Consider the following 22,246-nt stretch of genomic DNA (forward strand, 5'->3'; position numbering starts at 1 on the left):
AATCTGCACTCTGAATCTGCACTCTGCACTCTGCACTCTGAATCTGCACTCTGCACTCTGAATCTGCACTCTGAATCTGCACTCTGAATCTGCACTCTGCACTCTGAATCTGCACTCTGAATCTGCACTCTGAATCTGCACTCTGAATCTGCACTCTGCACTCTGCACTCTGCACTCTGAATCTGCACTCTGCACTCTGAATCTGCACTCTGAATCTGCACTCTGAATCTGCACTCTGCACTCTGAATCTGCACTCTGAATCTGCACTCTGCACTCTGAATCTGCACTCTGAATCTGCACTCTGAATCTGCACTCTGCACTCTGAATCTGCACTCTGAATCTGCACTCTGCACTCTGAATCTGCACTCTGCACTCTGAATCTGCACTCTGAATCTGCACTCTGCACTCTGAATCTGCACTCTGAATCTGCACTCTGCACTCTGAATCTGCACTCTGAATCTGCACTCTGAATCTGCACTCTGCACTCTGAATCTGCACTCTGAATCTGCACTCTGCACTCTGAATCTGCACTCTGCACTCTGAATCTGTACTCTGAATCTGCACTCTGCACTCTGCACTCTGAATCTGCACTCTGCACTCTGAATCTGCACTCTGCACTCTGAATCTGCACTCTGAATCTGCACTCTGAATCTGCACTCTGAATCTACACTCTGCACTCTGAATCTGCACTCTACACTCTGAATCTGCACTCTGAATCTGCACTCTGAATCTGCACTCTGAATCTGCACTCTGAATCTGCACTCTGCACTCTAAATCTGCACTCTGCACTCTGAATCTGCACTCTGAATCTGCACTCTGCACTCTAAATGTGCACTCTGCACTCTGAATCTGCACTCTGAATGTGCACTCTGCACTCTGAATCTGCACTCTTAATCTGCACTCTGCACTCACAATCTACACTCTGCACTCACAATCTGCACTCTGCACTCACAATCTACACTCTGTACTCACAATCTGCACTCTGAATCTGCACACTGCACTCTGAATTTGCACTCTGCACTCTGAATCTGCACTCTGAATCTGCACTCTGAATCTGCACTCTGCACTCTGAATCTGCACTCTGAATCTGCACTCTGAATCTGCACTCTGCACTCTGCACTCTGCACTCTGCACACTGAATCTGCACTCTGAATCTGCACTCTGAATCTGCACTCTGCACTCTGAATCTGCACTCTGCACTCTGAATCTGCACTCTGAATCTGCACTCTGCACTCTGAATCTGCACTCTGAATCTGCACTCTGCACTCTGAATCTGCACTCTGAATCTGCACTCTGAATCTGCACTCTGAATCTGCACTCTGCACTCTGCACTCTGCACTCTGAATCTGCACTCTGAATCTGCACTCTGAATCTGCACTCTGAATCTGCACTCTGAATCTGCACTCTGCACTCTGAATCTGCACTCTGCACTCTGAATCTGCACTCTGCACTCTGAATCTGCACTCTGAATCTGCACTCTGAATCTGCACTCTGAATCTGCACTCTGCACTCACAATCTACACTCTGAATCTGCACTCTGCACTCGGAATCTGCACTCTGCACTCTGAATCTGCACTCTGCACTCTGAATCTGCACTCTGCACTCTGAATATGCACTCTGCACTCTGAATCTGCACTCTGCACTCTGAATCTGCATTCTGCACTCTGAATCTGCACTCTGCACTCTGAATATGCACTCTGCACTCTGAATCTGCACTCTGCACTCTGAATCTGCACTCTGAATCTGCACCCACAATCTACACTCTGAATCTGCACTCTGCACTCTGAATCTGCACTCTGAATCTGCACTCTGAATCTGCACTCTGAATCTGCACTCTGCACTCTGAATCTGCACTCTGAATCTGCACTCTGCACTCTGCACTCTGCACTCTGAATCTGCACTCTGCACTCTGAATCTGCACTCTGAATCTGCACTCTGAATCTACACTCTGCACTCTGAATCTGCACTCTACACTCTGAATCTGCACTCTGAATCTGCACTCTGCACTCTGAATCTGCACTCTGAATCTGCACTCTGCACTCTGAATCTGCACTCTGCACTCTGAATCTGCACTCTGCACTCTGAATCTGCACTCTGAATCTGCACTCTGCACTCTGAATCTGCACTCTGCACTCTGAATCTGCACTCTGAATCTGCACTCTGAATCTGCACTCTGCACTCTGAATCTGCACTCTGAATCTGCACTCTGAATCTGCACTCTGAATCTGCACTCTGCACTCTGAATCTGCACTCTGAATCTGCACTCTGAATCTGCACTCTGAATCTGCACTCTGCACTATGAATCTGCACTCTGCACTCTGAATCTGCACTCTGCACTCACAATCTGCACTCTGCACTCACAATCTGCACTCTGCACTCTGAATCTGCACTATGCACTCTGAATCTGCACTCTGTACTCTGAATCTGCACTCTGAATCTGCACTCTGAATCTGCACTCTGAATCTGCACTCTGAATCTGCACTCTGCACTCACAATCTGCACTCTGCACTCACAATCTGCACTCTGAATCTGCATTCTGCTCTCTGAATCTGCACTCTGCACTCTGAATCTGCACTCTGAATCTGCACTCTGAATCTGCACTCTGAATCTGCACTCTGCACTCACAATCTACACTCTGCACTCACAATCTGCACTCTGAATCTGCACTCTGCACTCTGAATCTGCACTCTGCACTCTGAATCTGCACTCTGCACTCACAATCTGCACTCTGAATCTGCACTCTGCACTCTGAATCTGCACTCTGCACTCACAATCTGCACTCTGCACTCACAATCTGCACTCTGAATCTGCACTCTGCACTCTGAATCTGCACTCTGCACTCACAATCTGCACTCTGCACTCACAATCTGCACTCCGCACTCTGAATCTGCACTCTGCACTCACAATCTGCACTCTGCACTCACAATCTGCACTCTGCACTCTGAATCTGCACTCTGAATCTGCACTCTGAATCTGCACTCTGCACTCTGAATGTGCACTCTGCACTCTGAATCTGCACTCTGAATCTGCACTCTGCACTCTGAATCTGCACTCTGAATCTGCACTCTGAATCTGCACTCTGCACTCTGAATCTGCACTCTGAATCTGCACTCTGAATCTGCACTCTGAATATACACTCTGCACTCTGAATCTGCACTCTACACTCTGAATCTGCACTCTGAATCTGCACTCTGCACTCTGAATCTGCACTCTGAATCTGCACTCTGCACTCTGCACTCTGAATCTGCACTCTGCACTCTGAATCTGCACTCTGCACTCTGAATCTGCACTCTGAATCTGCACTCTGCACTCTGAATCTGCACTCTGCACTCTGAATCTGCACTCTGAATCTGCACTCTGAATCTGCACTCTGCACTCTGAATCTGCACTCTGAATCTGCACTCTGAATCTGCACTCTGAATCTGCACTCTGCACTCTGAATCTGCACTCTGAATCTGCACTCTGAATCTGCACTCTGAATCTGCACTCTGCACTATGAATCTGCACTCTGCACTCTGAATCTGCACTCTGCACTCACAATCTGCACTCTGCACTCACAATCTGCACTCTGCACTCTGAATCTGCACTATACACTCTGAATCTGCACTCTGTACTCTGAATCTGCACTCTGAATCTGCACTCTGAATCTGCACTCTGAATCTGCACTCTGAATCTGCACTCTGCACTCACAATCTGCACTCTGCACTCACAATCTGCACTCTGAATCTGCATTCTGCTCTCTGAATCTGCACTCTGCACTCTGAATCTGCACTCTGAATCTGCACTCTGAATCTGCACTCTGAATCTGCACTCTGCACTCACAATCTACACTCTGCACTCACAATCTGCACTCTGAATCTGCACTCTGCACTCTGAATCTGCACTCTGCACTCTGAATCTGCACTCTGCACTCACAATCTGCACTCTGAATCTGCACTCTGCACTCTGAATCTGCACTCTGCACTCACAATCTGCACTCTGCACTCACAATCTGCACTCACAATCTGCACTCTGCACTCTGAATCTGCACTCTGAATCTGCACTCTGAATCTGCACTCTGCACTCTGAATGTGCACTCTGCACTCTGAATCTGCACTCTGAATCTGCACTCTGCACTCTGAATCTGCACTCTGAATCTGCACTCTGAATCTGCACTCTGCACTCTGAATCTGCACTCTGAATCTGCACTCTGAATCTGCACTCTGAATATACACTCTGCACTCTGAATCTGCACTCTACACTCTGAATCTGCACTCTGAATCTGCACTCTGCACTCTGAATCTGCACTCTGAATCTGCACTCTGCACTCTGCACTCTGAATCTGCACTCTGCACTCTGAATCTGCACTCTGCACTCTGAATCTGCACTCTGAATCTGCACTCTGCACTCTGAATCTGCACTCTGCACTCTGAATCTGCACTCTGAATCTGCACTCTGAATCTGCACTCTGCACTCTGAATCTGCACTCTGAATCTGCACTCTGAATCTGCACTCTGAATCTGCACTCTGCACTCTGAATCTGCACTCTGAATCTGCACTCTGAATCTGCACTCTGAATCTGCACTCTGCACTATGAATCTGCACTCTGCACTCTGAATCTGCACTCTGCACTCACAATCTGCACTCTGCACTCACAATCTGCACTCTGCACTCTGAATCTGCACTATACACTCTGAATCTGCACTCTGTACTCTGAATCTGCACTCTGAATCTGCACTCTGAATCTGCACTCTGAATCTGCACTCTGAATCTGCACTCTGCACTCACAATCTGCACTCTGCACTCACAATCTGCACTCTGAATCTGCATTCTGCTCTCTGAATCTGCACTCTGCACTCTGAATCTGCACTCTGAATCTGCACTCTGAATCTGCACTCTGAATCTGCACTCTGCACTCACAATCTACACTCTGCACTCACAATCTGCACTCTGAATCTGCACTCTGCACTCTGAATCTGCACTCTGCACTCTGAATCTGCACTCTGCACTCACAATCTGCACTCTGAATCTGCACTCTGCACTCTGAATCTGCACTCTGCACTCACAATCTGCACTCTGCACTCACAATCTGCACTCTGAATCTGCACTCTGCACTCTGAATCTGCACTCTGCACTCACAATCTGCACTCTGCACTCACAATCTGCACTCCGCACTCTGAATCTGCACTCTGCACTCACAATCTGCACTCTGCACTCACAATCTGCACTCTGCACTCTGAATCTGCACTCTGAATCTGCACTCTGAATCTGCACTCTGCACTCTGAATGTGCACTCTGCACTCTGAATCTGCACTCTGAATCTGCACTCTGCACTCTGAATCTGCACTCTGAATCTGCACTCTGAATCTGCACTCTGCACTCTGAATCTGCACTCTGAATCTGCACTCTGAATCTGCACTCTGCACTCTGAATCTGCACTCTGAATCTGCACTCTGAATCTGCACTCCGAATCTGCACTCTGCACTCTGAATCTGCACTCTGCACTCTGAATCTGCACTCTGAATCTGCACTCTGAATCTGCACTCTGCACTCTGAATCTGCACTCTGAATATGCACTCTGCACTCTGAATCTGCACTCTGAATCTGCACTCTGCACTCTGAATCTGCACTCTGCACTCTGAATCTGCACTCTGAATCTGCACTCTGAATCTGCACTCTGCACTCTGAATCTGCACTCTGCACTCTGATTCTGCACTCTGAATCTGCACTCTGAATCTGCACTCTGCACTCAGAATCTGCACTCAGAATCTGCACTCTGAATCTGCACTCTGTATCTGCACTCTGAATCTGCACTCTGAATCTGCACTCTGTACTCTGAATCTGCACTCTGCACTCTGAATCTGCACTCTGCACTCTGAATCTGCACTCTGCACTCACAATCTGCACTCTGAATCTGCACTCTGCACTCTGAATCTGCACTCTGCACTCACAATCTGCACTCTGCACTCACAATCTGCACTCTGCACTCACAATCTGCACTCTGAATCTGCACTCTGCACTCTGAATCTGCACTCTGCACTCTGAATCTGCACTCTGCACTCTGAATCTGCACTCTGAATCTGCACTCTGCACTCTGCACTCTGAATCTGCACTCTGCACTCTGAATCTGCACTCTGCACTCTGAATCTGCACTCTGCACTCTGAATCTGCATTCTGCACTCTGCACTCTGAATCTGCACTCTGAATATGCACTCTGAGTCTGCACTCTGAGTCTGCACTCTGAATCTGCACTCTGAATCTGCACTCTGCACTATGAATCTGCACTCTGCACTCTGAATCTGCACTCTGCACTCTGAATCTGCACTCTGCACTCTGAATCTGCACTCTGCACTCACAATCTGCACTCTGAATCTGCACTCTGCACTCTGAATCTGCACTCTGCACTCACAATCTGCACTCTGCACTCACAATCTGCACTCTGAATCTGCACTCTGCACTCTGAATCTGCACTCTGCACTCTGAATCTGCACTCTGCACTCTGAATCTGCACTCTGCACTCTGAATCTGCACTCTGAATCTGCACTCTGCACTCTGAATCTGCACTCTGCACTCTGAATCTGCACTCTGCACTCTGAATCTGCACTCTTCACTCTGAATCTGCATTCTGCACTCTGCACTCTGAATCTGCACTCTGAATCTGCACTCTGAGTCTGCACTCTGAATCTGCACTCTGAATCTGCACTCTGAATCTGCACTCTGCACTATGAATCTGCACTCTGCACTCTGAATCTGCACTCTGCACTCACAATCTGCACTCTGCACTCACAATCTGCACTCTGCACTCTGAATCTGCACTATGCACTCTGAATCTGCACTCTGTACTCTGAATCTGCACTCTGAATCTGCACTCTGAATCTGCACTCTGAATCTGCACTCTGAATCTGCACTCTGCACTCACAATCTGCACTCTGCACTCACAATCTGCACTCTGAATCTGCATTCTGCACTCTGAATCTGCACTCTGCACTCTGAATCTGCACTCTGAATCTGCACTCTAAATCTGCACTCTGAATCTGCACTCTGCACTCACAATCTACACTCTGCACTCACAATCTGCACTCTGAATCTGCACTCTGCACTCTGAATCTGCACTCTGCACTCTGAATCTGCACTCTGCACTCTGAATCTGCACTCTGCACTCACAATCTGCACTCTGAATCTGCACTCTGCACTCTGAATCTGCACTCTGCACTCACAATCTGCACTCTGCACTCACAATCTGCACTCTGCACTCACAATCTGCACTCTGAATCTGCACTCTGCACTCTGAATCTGCACTCTGCACTCACAATCTGCACTCTGCACTCACAATCTGCACTCCGCACTCTGAATCTGCACTCTGCACTCACAATCTGCACTCTGCACTCACAATCTGCACTCTGCACTCTGAATCTGCACTCTGAATCTGCACTCTGAATCTGCACTCTGCACTCTGAATGTGCACTCTGCACTCTGAATCTACACTCTGAATCTGCACTCTGCACTCTGAATCTGCACTCTGAATCTGCACTCTGCACTCTGAATCTGCACTCTGAATCTGCACTCTGAATCTGCACTCTGAATCTGCACTCTGAATCTGCACTCTGCACTCTGAATCTGCACTCTGAATCTGCACTCTGAATCTGCACTCTGCACTCTGAATCTGCACTCCGAATCTGCACTCTGCACACTGAATCTGCACTCTGCACTCTGAATCTGCACTCTGAATCTGCACTCTGAATCTGCACTCTGCACTCTGAATCTGCACTCTGAATCTGCACTCTGCACTCTGAATCTGCACTCTGCACTCTGAATCTGCACTCTGCACTCTGAATCTGCACTCTGAATCTGCACTCTGAATCTGCACTCTGCACTCTGAATCTGCACTCTGCACTCTGAATCTGCACTCTGCACTCTGATTCTGCACTCTGAATCTGCACTCTGAATCTACACTCTGCACTCAGAATCTGCACTCAGAAACTGCACTCTGCACTCACAATCTGCACTCTGCACTCTGAATCTGCACTCTGAATCTGCACTCTGCACTCTGAATCTGCACTCTGCACTCTGAATCTGCACTCTGCAATCTGAATCTGCACTCTGCACTCTGAATCTGCACTCTGAATCTGCACTCTGAATCTGCACTCTGCACTCACAATCTGCACTCTGCACTCACAATCTGCACTCTGAATCTGCATTCTGCACTCTGAATCTGCACTCTGCACTCTGAATCTGCACTCTGAATCTGTACTCTGAATCTGCACTCTGAATCTGCACTCTGCACTCACAATCTACACTCTGCACTCACAATCTGCACTCTGAATCTGCACTCTGCACTCTGAATCTGCACTCTGCACTCTGAATCTGCACTCTGCACTCTGAATCTGCACTCTGCACTCACAATCTGCACTCTGCACTCACAATCTGCACTCTGAATCTGCATTCTGCACTCTGAATCTGCACTCTGCACTCTGAATCTGCACTCTGAATCTGTACTCTGAATCTGCACTCTGAATCTGCACTCTGCACTCACAATCTACACTCTGCACTCACAATCTGCACTCTGAATCTGCACTCTGCACTCTGAATCTGCACTCTGCACTCTGAATCTGCACTCTGCACTCTGAATCTGCACTCTGCACTCACAATCTGCACTATGAATCTGCAGTCTGCACTCTGAATCTGCACTCTGCACTCACAATCTGCACTCTGCACTCACAATCTGCACTCTGCACTCGCAATCCGCACTCTGAATCTGCACTCTGCACTCTGAATCTGCACTCTGCACTCACAATCTGCACTCTGCACTCACAATCTGCACTCCGCACTCTGAATCTGCACTCTGCACTCACAATCTGCACTCTGCACTCACAATCTGCACTCTGCACTCTGAATCTGCACTCTGAATCTGCACTCTGAATCTGCACTCTGCACTCTGAATGTGCACTCTGCACTCTGAATCTGCACTCTGAATCTGCACTCTGCACTCTGAATCTGCACTCTGAATCTGCACTCTGAATCTGCACTCTGAATCTGCACTCTGCACTCTGAATCTGCACTCTGAATCTGCACTCTGAATCTGAACTCTGAATCTGCACTCTGAATCTGCACTCTGAATCTGCACTCTGCACTCTGAATCTGCACCACTCTGAATCTGCACTCTGAATCTGCACTCTGCACTCTGAATCTGCACCCCGAATCTGCACTCTGCACACTGAATCTGCACTCTGCACTCTGAATCTGCACTCTGAATCTGCACTCTGAATCTGCACTCTGCACTCTGAATCTGCACTCTGAAAATGACACTCTGCACTCTGAATCTGCACTCTGAATCTGCACTCTGCACTCTGAATCTGCACTCTGCACTCTGAATCTGCACTCTGAATCTGCACTCTGAATCTGCACTGTGCACTCTGAATCTGCACTCTGCACTCTGATTCTGCACTCTGAATCTGCACTCTGAATCTGCACTCTGCACTCAGAATCTGCACTCAGAATCTGCACTCTGAATCTGCACTCTGTATCTGCACTCTGAATCTGCACTCTGCACTATGAATCTGCACTCTGCACTCTGAATCTGCACTCTGCACTCTGAATCTGCACTCTGAATCTGCACTCTGAATCTGCACTCTGAATCTGCACTCTGCACTCACAATCTGCACTCTGCACTCTGAATCTGCACTCTGAATCTGCACTCTGAATCTGCACTCTGCACTCACAATCTGCACTCTGCACTCACAATCTGCACTCTGCACTCACAATCTGCACTCTGCACTCTGAATCTGCACTATGCACTCTGAATCTGCACTCTGTACTCTGAATCTGCACTCTGAATCTGCACTCTGAATCTGCACTCTGAATCTGCACTCTGAATCTGCACTCTGCACTCACAATCTGCACTCTGCACTCACAATCTGCACTCTGAATCTGCATTCTGCACTCTGAATCTGCACTCTGCACTCTGAATCTGCACTCTGAATCTGCACTCTGAATCTGCACTCTGCACTCACAATCTACACTCTACACTCACAATCTGCACTCTGAATCTGCACTCTGCACTCACAATCTGCACTCTGAATCTGCACTCTGCACTCTGAATCTGCACTCTGCACTCTGAATCTGCACTCTGAATCTGCACTCTGAATCTGCACTGTGCACTCTGAATCTGCACTCTGCACTCTGATTCTGCACTCTGAATCTGCACTCTGAATCTGCACTCTGCACTCAGAATCTGCACTCAGAATCTGCACTCTGAATCTGCACTCTGTATCTGCACTCTGAATCTGCACTCTGCACTATGAATCTGCACTCTGCACTCTGAATCTGCACTCTGCACTCTGAATCTGCACTCTGAATCTGCACTCTGAATCTGCACTCTGAATCTGCACTCTGCACTCACAATCTGCACTCTGCACTCACAATCTGCACTCTGCACTCTGAATCTGCACTATGCACTCTGAATCTGCACTCTGTACTCTGAATCTGCACTCTGAATCTGCACTCTGAATCTGCACTCTGAATCTGCACTCTGAATCTGCACTCTGCACTCACAATCTGCACTCTGCACTCACAATCTGCACTCTGAATCTGCATTCTGCACTCTGAATCTGCACTCTGCACTCTGAATCTGCACTCTGAATCTGCACTCTGAATCTGCACTCTGCACTCACAATCTACACTCTACACTCACAATCTGCACTCTGAATCTGCACTCTGCACTCTGAATCTGCACTCTGCACTCTGAATCTGCACTCTGCACTCACAATCTGCACTCTGAATCTGCACTCTGCACTCTGAATCTGCACTCTGCACTCACAATCTGCACTCTGCACTCACAATCTGCACTCTGAATCTGCACTCTGCACTCTGAATCTGCACTCTGCACTTACAATCTGCACTCTGCACTCACAATCTGCACTCCGCACTCTGAATCTGCACTCTGCACTCACAATCTGCACTCTGCACTCACAATCTGCACTCTGCACTCTGAATCTGCACTCTGAATCTGCACTCTGCACTCTGAATGTGCACTCTGCACTCTGAATCTGCACTCTGAATCTGCACTCTGCACTCTGAATCTGCACTCTGAATCTGCACTCTGAATCTGCACTCTGAATCTGCACTCTGAATCTGCACTCTGAATCTGCACTCTGAATCTGCACTCTGAATCTGCACTCTGCACTCTGAATCTGCACTCTGCACTCTGAATCTGCACTCCGAATCTGCACTCTGCACTCTGAATCTGCACTCTGCACTCTGAATCTGCACTCTGAATCTGCACTCTGCACTCTGAATCTGCACTCTGAATCTGCACTCTGCACTCTGAATCTGCACTCTGAATCTGCACTCTGAATCTGCACTCTGCACTCTGAATCTGCACTCTGCACTCTGATTCTGCACTCTGAATCTACACTCTGAATCTGCACTCTGCACTCAGAATCTGCACTCAGAATCTGCACTCTGAATCTGCACTCTGTATCTGAACTCTGAATCTGCACTCTGAATCTGCACTCTGCACTCTGAATCTGCACTCTGAACTCTGAATCTGCACTCGGCACTCTGAATCTGCACTCTGCACTCACAATCTGCACTCTGAATCTGCACTCTGCACTCTGAATCTGCACTCTGCACTCACAATCTGCACTCTGCACTCACAATCTGCACTCACAATCTGCACTCTGAATCTGCACTCTGCACTCTGAATCTGCACTCTGCACTCTGAATCTGCACTCTGCACTCTGAATCTGCACTCTGAATCTGCACTCTGCACTCTCCACTCTGAATCTGCACTCTGCACTCTGAATCTGCACTCTGCACTCTGAATCTGCACTCTGCACTATGAATCTGCACTCTGCACTCTGCACTCGGAATCTGCACTCGGAATCTGCACTCTGAGTCTGCACTCTGAATCTGCACTCTGAATCTGCACTCTGAATCTGCACTCTGCACTATGAATCTGCACTCTGCACTCTGAATCTGCACTCTGCACTCACAATCTGCACTCTGCACTCACAATCTGCACTCTGAATCTGTACTCTGCACTCTGAATCTGCACTCTGCACTCTGAATCTGCACTCTGCACTCTGAATCTGCACTCTGCACTCTGAATCTGCACTCTGCACTCTGCACTCTGAATCTGCACTCTGCACTCTGAATCTGCACTCTGCACTCTGAATCTGCACTCTGCACTCTGCACTCTGAATCTGCACTCTGAATCTGCACTCTGAGTCTGCACTCTGAATCTGCACTCTGAATCTGCACTCTGAATCTGCACTCTGCACTCTAAATGTGCACTCTGCACTCTGAATCTGCACTCTGAATCTGCACTCTGCACTCTGAATCTGCACTCTTAATCTGCACTCTGCACTCACAATCTACACTCTGCACTCACAATCTGCACTCTGCACTCACTAAATACACTCTGCACTCACAATCTGCACTCTGAATCTGCACACTGCACTCTGAATTTGCACTCTGCACTCTGAATCTGCACTCTGAATCTGCACTCTGAATCTGCACTCTGCACTCTGAATCTGCACTCTGAATCTGCACTCTGAATCTGCACTCTGCACTCTGCACACTGAATCTGCACTCTGAATCTGCACTCTGAATCTGCACTCTGAATCTGCACCCTGCACTCTGAATCTGCACTCTGCACTCTGAATCTGCACTCTGAATCTGCACTCTGCACTCTGAATCTGCACTCTGAATCTGCACTCTGAATCTGCACTCTGAATCTGCACTCTGAATCTGCACTCTGCACTCTGCACTCTGCACTCTGCACTCTGAATCTGCACTCTGAATCTGCACTCTGAATCTGCACTCTGAATCTGCACTCTGAATCTGCACTCTGAATCTGCACTCTGAATCTGCACTCTGCACTCTGAATCTGCACTCTGCACTCTGAATCTGCACTCTGAATCTGCACTCTGAATCTGCACTCTGAATCTGCACTCTGAATCTGTACTCTGCACTCACAATCTATACTCTGAATCTGCACTCTGCACTCTGAATCTGCACTCTGCACTCTGAATCTGCACTCTGCACTCTGAATATGCACTTTACACTCTGAATCTGCGCTCTGCACTCTGAATCTGCATTCTGCACTCTGAATCTGCACTCTGCACTCTGAATATGCACTCTGCACTCTGAATCTGCACTCTGCACTCTGAATCTGCACTCTGAATCTGCACTCTGAATCTGCACTCACAATCTACACTCTGAATCTGCACTCTGCACTCTGAATCTGCACTCTGAATCTGCACTCTGAATCTGCACTCTGCACTCTGAATCTGCACTCTGAATCTGCACTCTGCACTCTGCACTCTGAATCTGCACTCTGCACTCTGAATCTGTACTCTGAATCTGCACTCTGCACTCTGCACTCTGAATCTGCACTCTGCACTCTGAATCTGCACTCTGCACTCTGAATCTGCACTCTGAATCTGCACTCTGAATCTGCACTCTGAATCTACACTCTGAATCTACACTCTGCACTCTGAATCTGCACTCTACACTCTGAATCTGCACTCTGAATCTGCACTCTGCACTCTGAATCTGCACTCTGAATCTGCACTCTGCACTCTGCACTCTGAATCTGCACTCTGCACTCTGAATCTGCACTCTGCACTCTGAATCTGCACTCTGAATCTGCACTCTGCACTCTGAATCTGCACTCTGCACTCTGAATCTGCACTCTGAATCTGCACTCTGAATCTGCACTCTGCACTCTGAATCTGCACTCTGAATCTGCACTCTGAATCTGCACTCTGAATCTGCACTCTGCACTCTGAATCTGCACTCTGAATCTGCACTCTGAATCTGCACTCTGAATCTGCACTCTGCACTATGAATCTGCACTCTGAATCTGCACTCTGAATCTGCACTCTGCACTCTGAATCTGCACTCTGAATCTGCACTCTGAATCTGCACTCTGCACTCTGAATCTGCACTCTGAATCTGCACTCTGCACTCTGAATCTGCACTCTGCACTCTGAATCTGCACTCTGCACTCTGAATCTGCACTCTGAATCTGCACTCTGAATCTGCACTCTGCACTCTGAATCTGCACTCTGCACTCTGAATCTGCACTCTGCACTCTGATTCTGCACTCTGAATCTGCACTCTGAATCTACACTCTGCACTCAGAATCTGCACTCAGAAACTGCACTCTGCACTCACAATCTGCACTCTGCACTCTGAATCTGCACTCTGAATCTGCACTCTGCACTCTGAATCTGCACTCTGCACTCTGAATCTGCACTCTGCAATCTGAATCTGCACTCTGCACTCTGAATCTGCACTCTGAATCTGCACTCTGAATCTGCACTCTGCACTCACAATCTGCACTCTGCACTCACAATCTGCACTCTGAATCTGCATTCTGCACTCTGAATCTGCACTCTGCACTCTGAATCTGCACTCTGAATCTGTACTCTGAATCTGCACTCTGAATCTGCACTCTGCACTCACAATCTACACTCTGCACTCACAATCTGCACTCTGAATCTGCACTCTGCACTCTGAATCTGCACTCTGCACTCTGAATCTGCACTCTGCACTCTGAATCTGCACTCTGCACTCACAATCTGCACTCTGCACTCACAATCTGCACTCTGAATCTGCATTCTGCACTCTGAATCTGCACTCTGCACTCTGAATCTGCACTCTGAATCTGTACTCTGAATCTGCACTCTGAATCTGCACTCTGCACTCACAATCTACACTCTGCACTCACAATCTGCACTCTGAATCTGCACTCTGCACTCTGAATCTGCACTCTGCACTCTGAATCTGCACTCTGCACTCTGAATCTGCACTCTGCACTCACAATCTGCACTATGAATCTGCAGTCTGCACTCTGAATCTGCACTCTGCACTCACAATCTGCACTCTGCACTCACAATCTGCACTCTGCACTCGCAATCCGCACTCTGAATCTGCACTCTGCACTCTGAATCTGCACTCTGCACTCACAATCTGCACTCTGCACTCACAATCTGCACTCCGCACTCTGAATCTGCACTCTGCACTCACAATCTGCACTCTGCACTCACATTCTGCACTCTGCACTTTGAATCTGCACTCTGAATCTGCACTCTGAATCTGCACTCTGCACTCTGAATGTGCACTCTGCACTCTGAATCTGCACTCTGAATCTGCACTCTGCACTCTGAATCTGCACTCTGAATCTGCACTCTGAATCTGCACTCTGAATCTGCACTCTGCACTCTGAATCTGCACTCTGAATCTGCACTCTGAATCTGAACTCTGAATCTGCACTCTGAATCTGCACTCTGAATCTGCACTCTGCACTCTGAATCTGCACCACTCTGAATCTGCACTCTGAATCTGCACTCTGCACTCTGAATCTGCACCCCGAATCTGCACTCTGCACACTGAATCTGCACTCTGCACTCTGAATCTGCACTCTGAATCTGCACTCTGAATCTGCACTCTGCACTCTGAATCTGCACTCTGAAAATGACACTCTGCACTCTGAATCTGCACTCTGAATCTGCACTCTGCACTCTGAATCTGCACTCTGCACTCTGAATCTGCACTCTGAATCTGCACTCTGAATCTGCACTGTGCACTCTGAATCTGCACTCTGCACTCTGATTCTGCACTCTGAATCTGCACTCTGAATCTGCACTCTGCACTCAGAATCTGCACTCAGAATCTGCACTCTGAATCTGCACTCTGTATCTGCACTCTGAATCTGCACTCTGCACTATGAATCTGCACTCTGCACTCTGAATCTGCACTCTGCACTCTGAATCTGCACTCTGAATCTGCACTCTGAATCTGCACTCTGAATCTGCACTCTGCACTCACAATCTGCACTCTGCACTCTGAATCTGCACTCTGAATCTGCACTCTGAATCTGCACTCTGCACTCACAATCTGCACTCTGCACTCACAATCTGCACTCTGCACTCACAATCTGCACTCTGCACTCTGAATCTGCACTATGCACTCTGAATCTGCACTCTGTACTCTGAATCTGCACTCTGAATCTGCACTCTGAATCTGCACTCTGAATCTGCACTCTGAATCTGCACTCTGCACTCACAATCTGCACTCTGCACTCACAATCTGCACTCTGAATCTGCATTCTGCACTCTGAATCTGCACTCTGCACTCTGAATCTGCACTCTGAATCTGCACTCTGAATCTGCACTCTGCACTCACAATCTACACTCTACACTCACAATCTGCACTCTGAATCTGCACTCTGCACTCTGAATCTGCACTCTGCACTCTGAATCTGCACTCTGCACTCTGAATCTGCACTCTGCACTCACAATCTGCACTCTGAATCTGCACTCTGCACTCTGAATCTGCACTCTGCACTCTGAATCTGCACTCTGAATCTGCACTCTGAATCTGCACTGTGCACTCTGAATCTGCACTCTGCACTCTGATTCTGCACTCTGAATCTGCACTCTGAATCTGCACTCTGCACTCAGAATCTGCACTCAGAATCTGCACTCTGAATCTGCACTCTGTATCTGCACTCTGAATCTGCACTCTGCACTATGAATCTGCACTCTGCACTCTGAATCTGCACTCTGCACTCTGAATCTGCACTCTGAATCTGCACTCTGAATCTGCACTCTGAATCTGCACTCTGCACTCACAATCTGCACTCTGCACTCACAATCTGCACTCTGCACTCTGAATCTGCACTATGCACTCTGAATCTGCACTCTGTACTCTGAATCTGCACTCTGAATCTGCACTCTGAATCTGCACTCTGAATCTGCACTCTGAATCTGCACTCTGCACTCACAATCTGCACTCTGCACTCACAATCTGCACTCTGAATCTGCATTCTGCACTCTGAATCTGCACTCTGCACTCTGAATCTGCACTCTGAATCTGCACTCTGAATCTGCACTCTGCACTCACAATCTACACTCTACACTCACAATCTGCACTCTGAATCTGCACTCTGCACTCTGAATCTGCACTCTGCACTCTGAATCTGCACTCTGCACTCACAATCTGCACTCTGAATCTGCACTCTGCACTCTGAATCTGCACTCTGCACTCACAATCTGCACTCTGCACTCACAATCTGCACTCTGAATCTGCACTCTGCACTCTGAATCTGCACTCTGCACTTACAATCTGCACTCTGCACTCACAATCTGCACTCCGCACTCTGAATCTGCACTCTGCACTCACAATCTGCACTCTGCACTCACAATCTGCACTCTGCACTCTGAATCTGCACTCTGAATCTGCACTCTGCACTCTGAATGTGCACTCTGCACTCTGAATCTGCACTCTGAATCTGCACTCTGCACTCTGAATCTGCACTCTGAATCTGCACTCTGAATCTGCACTCTGAATCTGCACTCTGAATCTGCACTCTGAATCTGCACTCTGAATCTGCACTCTGCACTCTGAATCTGCACTCTGCACTCTGAATCTGCACTCCGAATCTGCACTCTGCACTCTGAATCTGCACTCTGCACTCTGAATCTGCACTCTGAATCTGCACTCTGCACTCTGAATCTGCACTCTGAATCTGCACTCTGCACTCTGAATCTGCACTCTGAATCTGCACTCTGAATCTGCACTCTGCACTCTGAATCTGCACTCTGCACTCTGATTCTGCACTCTGAATCTACACTCTGAATCTGCACTCTGCACTCAGAATCTGCACTCAGAATCTGCACTCTGAATCTGCACTCTGTATCTGAACTCTGAATCTGCACTCTGAATCTGCACTCTGCACTCTGAATCTGCACTCTGAACTCTGAATCTGCACTCGGCACTCTGAATCTGCACTCTGCACTCACAATCTGCACTCTGAATCTGCACTCTGCACTCTGAATCTGCACTCTGCACTCACAATCTGCACTCTGCACTCACAATCTGCACTCACAATCTGCACTCTGAATCTGCACTCTGCACTCTGAATCTGCACTCTGCACTCTGAATCTGCACTCTGCACTCTGAATCTGCACTCTGAATCTGCACTCTGCACTCTCCACTCTGAATCTGCACTCTGCACTCTGAATCTGCACTCTGCACTCTGAATCTGCACTCTGCACTATGAATCTGCACTCTGCACTCTGCACTCGGAATCTGCACTCGGAATCTGCACTCTGAGTCTGCACTCTGAATCTGCACTCTGAATCTGCACTCTGAATCTGCACTCTGCACTATGAATCTGCACTCTGCACTCTGAATCTGCACTCTGCACTCACAATCTGCACTCTGCACTCACAATCTGCACTCTGAATCTGTACTCTGCACTCTGAATCTGCACTCTGCACTCTGAATCTGCACTCTGCACTCTGAATCTGCACTCTGCACTCTGAATCTGCACTCTGCACTCTGCACTCTGAATCTGCACTCTGCACTCTGAATCTGCACTCTGCACTCTGAATCTGCACTCTGCACTCTGCACTCTGAATCTGCACTCTGAATCTGCACTCTGAGTCTGCACTCTGAATCTGCACTCTGAATCTGCACTCTGAATCTGCACTCTGCACTCTAAATGTGCACTCTGCACTCTGAATCTGCACTCTGAATCTGCACTCTGCACTCTGAATCTGCACTCTTAATCTGCACTCTGCACTCACAATCTACACTCTGCACTCACAATCTGCACTCTGCACTCACTAAATACACTCTGCACTCACAATCTGCACTCTGAATCTGCACACTGCACTCTGAATTTGCACTCTGCACTCTGAATCTGCACTCTGAATCTGCACTCTGAATCTGCACTCTGCACTCTGAATCTGCACTCTGAATCTGCACTCTGAATCTGCACTCTGCACTCTGCACTCTGCACACTGAATCTGCACTCTGAATCTGCACTCTGAATCTGCACTCTGAATCTGCACTCTGCACTCTGAATCTGCACTCTGCACTCTGAATCTGCACTCTGAATCTGCACTCTGCACTCTGAATCTGCACTCTGAATCTGCACTCTGCACTCTGAATCTGCACTCTGAATCTGCACTCTGAATCTGCACTCTGAATCTGCACTCTGAATCTGCACTCTGCACTCTGCACTCTGCACTCTGCACTCTGAATCTGCACTCTGAATCTGCACTCTGAATCTGCACTCTGAATCTGCACTCTGAATCTGCACTCTGAATCTGCACTCTGAATCTGCACTCTGCACTCTGAATCTGCACTCTGCACTCTGAATCTGCACTCTGAATCTGCACTCTGAATCTGCACTCTGAATCTGCACTCTGAATCTGTACTCTGCACTCACAATCTATACTCTGAATCTGCACTCTGCACTCTGAATCTGCACTCTGCACTCTGAATCTGCACTCTGCACTCTGAATATGCACTTTACACTCTGAATCTGCGCTCTGCACTCTGAATCTGCATTCTGCACTCTGAATCTGCACTCTGCACTCTGAATATGCACTCTGCACTCTGAATCTGCACTCTGCACTCTGAATCTGCACTCTGAATCTGCACTCTGAATCTGCACTCACAATCTACACTCTGAATCTGCACTCTGCACTCTGAATCTGCACTCTGAATCTGCACTCTGAATCTGCACTCTGCACTCTGAATCTGCACTCTGAATCTGCACTCTGCACTCTGCACTCTGAATCTGCACTCTGCACTCTGAATCTGTACTCTGAATCTGCACTCTGCACTCTGCACTCTGAATCTGCACTCTGCACTCTGAATCTGCACTCTGCACTCTGAATCTGCACTCTGAATCTGCACTCTGAATCTGCACTCTGAATCTACACTCTGAATCTACACTCTGCACTCTGAATCTGCACTCTACACTCTGAATCTGCACTCTGAATCTGCACTCTGCACTCTGAATCTGCACTCTGAATCTGCACTCTGCACTCTGCACTCTGAATCTGCACTCTGCACTCTGAATCTGCACTCTGCACTCTGAATCTGCACTCTGAATCTGCACTCTGCACTCTGAATCTGCACTCTGCACTCTGAATCTGCACTCTGAATCTGCACTCTGAATCTGCACTCTGCACTCTGAATCTGCACTCTGAATCTGCACTCTGAATCTGCACTCTGAATCTGCACTCTGCACTCTGAATCTGCACTCTGAATCTGCACTCTGAATCTGCACTCTGAATCTGCACTCTGCACTATGAATCTGCACTCTGCACTCTGAATCTGCACTCTGCACTCACAATCTGCACTCTGCACTCACAATCTGCACTCTGCACTCTGAATCTGCACTATGCACTCTGAATCTGCACTCTGTACTCTGAATCTGCACTCTGAATCTGCACTCTGAATCTGCACTCTGAATCTGCACTCTGCACTCACAATCTGCACTCTGCACTCACAATCTGCACTCTGAATCTGCATTCTGCACTCTGAATCTGCACTCTGCACTCTGAATCTGCACTCTGAATCTGCACTCTGAATCTGCACTCTGCACTCACAATCTACACTCTGCACTCACAATCTGCACTCTGAATCTGCACTCTGCACTCTGAATCTGCACTCTGCACTCTGAATCTGCACTCTGCACTCTGAATCTGCACTCTGCACTCACAATCTGCACTCTGAATCTGCACTCTGCACTCTGAATCTGCACTCTGCACTCACAATCTGCACTCTGCACTCACAATCTGCACTCTGAATCTGCACTCTGCACTCTGAATCTGCACTCTGCACTCACAATCTGCACTCTGCACTCACAATCTGCACTCCGCACTCTGAATCTGCACTCTGCACTCACAATCTGCACTCTGCACTCACAATCTGCACTCTGCACTCTGAATCTGCACTCTGAATCTGCACTCTGAATCTGCACTCTGCACTCTGAATGTGCACTCTGCACTCTGAATCTGCACTCTGAATCTGCACTCTGCACTCTGAATCTGCACTCTGAATCTGCACTCTGAATCTGCACTCTGCACTCTGAATCTGCACTCTGAATCTGCACTCTGAATCTGCACTCTGCACTCTGAATCTGCACTCCGAATCTGCACTCTGCACTCTGAATCTGCACTCTGCACTCTGAATCTGCACTCTGAATCTGCACTCTGCACTCTGAATCTGCACTCTGAATATGCACTCTGCACTCTGAATCTGCACTCTGAATCTGCACTCTCCACTCTGAATCTGCACTCTGCACTCTGAATCTGCACTCTGAATCTGCACTCTGAATCTGCACTCTGCACTCTGAATCTGCACTCTGCACTCTGATTCTGCACTCTGAATCTGCACTCTGAATCTGCACTCTGCACTCAGAATCTGCACTCAGAATCTGCTCTCTGAATCTGCACTCTGTATCTGCACTTTGAATCTGCACTCTGAATCTGCACTCTGCACTCTGAATCTGCACTCTGCACTCTGAATCTGCACTCTGCACTCTGAATCTGCACTCTGCACTCACAATCTGCACTCTGAATCTGCACTCTGCACTCTGAATCTGCACTCTGCACTCACAATCTGCACTCTGCACTCACAATCTGCACTCTGCACTCACAATCTGCACTCTGAATCTGCACTCTGCACTCTGAATCTGCACTCTGCACTCTGAATCTGCACTCTGCACTCTGAATCTGCACTCTGAATCTGCACTCTGCACTCTGAATCTGCACTCTGCACTCTGAATCTGCACTCTGCACTCTGAATCTGCACTCTGCACTCTGAATCTGCATTCTGCACTCTGCACTCTGAATCTGCACTCTGAATCTGCACTCTGAGTCTGCACTCGGAATCTGCACTCTGAATCTGCACTCTGAATCTGCACTCTGCACTATGAATCTGCACTCTGCACTCTGAATCTGCACTCTGAATCTGCACTCTGCACTCTGAATCTGCACTCTGAATCTGCACTCTGAATCTGCACTCTGAATCTACACTCTGCACTCTGAATCTGCACTCTACACTCTGAATCTGCACTCTGAATCTGCACTCTGCACTCTGAATCTGCACTCTGAATCTGCACTCTGCACTCTGCACTCTGAATCTGCACTCTGCACTCTGAATCTGCACTCTGCACTCTGAATCTGCACTCTGAATCTGCACTCTGCACTCTGAATCTGCACTCTGCACTCTGAATCTGCACTCTGAATCTGCACTCTGAATCTGCACTCTGCACTCTGAATCTGCACTCTGAATCTGCACTCTGAATCTGCACTCTGAATCTGCACTCTGCACTCTGAATCTGCACTCTGAATCTGCACTCTGAATCTGCACTCTGAACCTGCACTCTGCACTATGAATCTGCACTCTGCACTCTGAATCTGCACTCTGCACTCACAATCTGCACTCTGCA

Source organism: Lissotriton helveticus, chromosome 6 (genome assembly GCF_964261635.1).
Source record: "Lissotriton helveticus chromosome 6, aLisHel1.1, whole genome shotgun sequence".
Lineage (NCBI taxonomy): Eukaryota > Metazoa > Chordata > Amphibia > Caudata > Salamandridae > Lissotriton > Lissotriton helveticus.